This window comes from Sinocyclocheilus anshuiensis, unplaced genomic scaffold (genome assembly GCF_001515605.1).
Source record: "Sinocyclocheilus anshuiensis isolate Anshui unplaced genomic scaffold, SAMN03320099.WGS_v1.1 scaffold409, whole genome shotgun sequence".
Taxonomy (NCBI): Eukaryota; Metazoa; Chordata; class Actinopteri; order Cypriniformes; family Cyprinidae; genus Sinocyclocheilus; species Sinocyclocheilus anshuiensis.
The window spans coordinates 122485-122842 of NW_015540855.1; the positions used below are offsets into that span (position 1 = coordinate 122485).

The 358-nt window shown below is 40.8% G+C and overlaps 1 protein-coding gene across 4 annotated transcripts in view; it reads right to left on the bottom strand.

Annotated features, from left to right (window-relative positions):
- Positions 1–358, bottom strand: part of LOC107687798 (lethal(3)malignant brain tumor-like protein 4) — a 15974-nt gene that overhangs the window by 5022 nt on the left and 10594 nt on the right. The window lies entirely within an intron of this gene.

The following is a 358-nucleotide window of genomic DNA, read 5'->3' on the forward strand; positions in this document are numbered from 1 at the left end:
CCATCTATTATTGCCTTGTTTATCTAAAAGTGCTCTTTTCCTTTAAACCTAGCAAAAAGCCATATGTGTTGACTGTGAAACACAGTAGACTTTAATAATATGCATTTATGGAGTAATTACTAAATTTTCGTGTCAATCCATATTCTTATTTACTGCAAACAATGCGCTGTTACTTTAATTCATTGCTTGCAGCGCAGCAATAGACTTGGTGTGGAAACGATCTCCACACTGCTGCAGACACACCGCTCGTGGAAGGCACTGCTGGACCGCAACCGTGTGCAATGAACGCTTTAATCCGTTAACATGAGCACGGAAAAAATACGCACCACGTATGCACTGCAAACGGAGTAATGTGAAC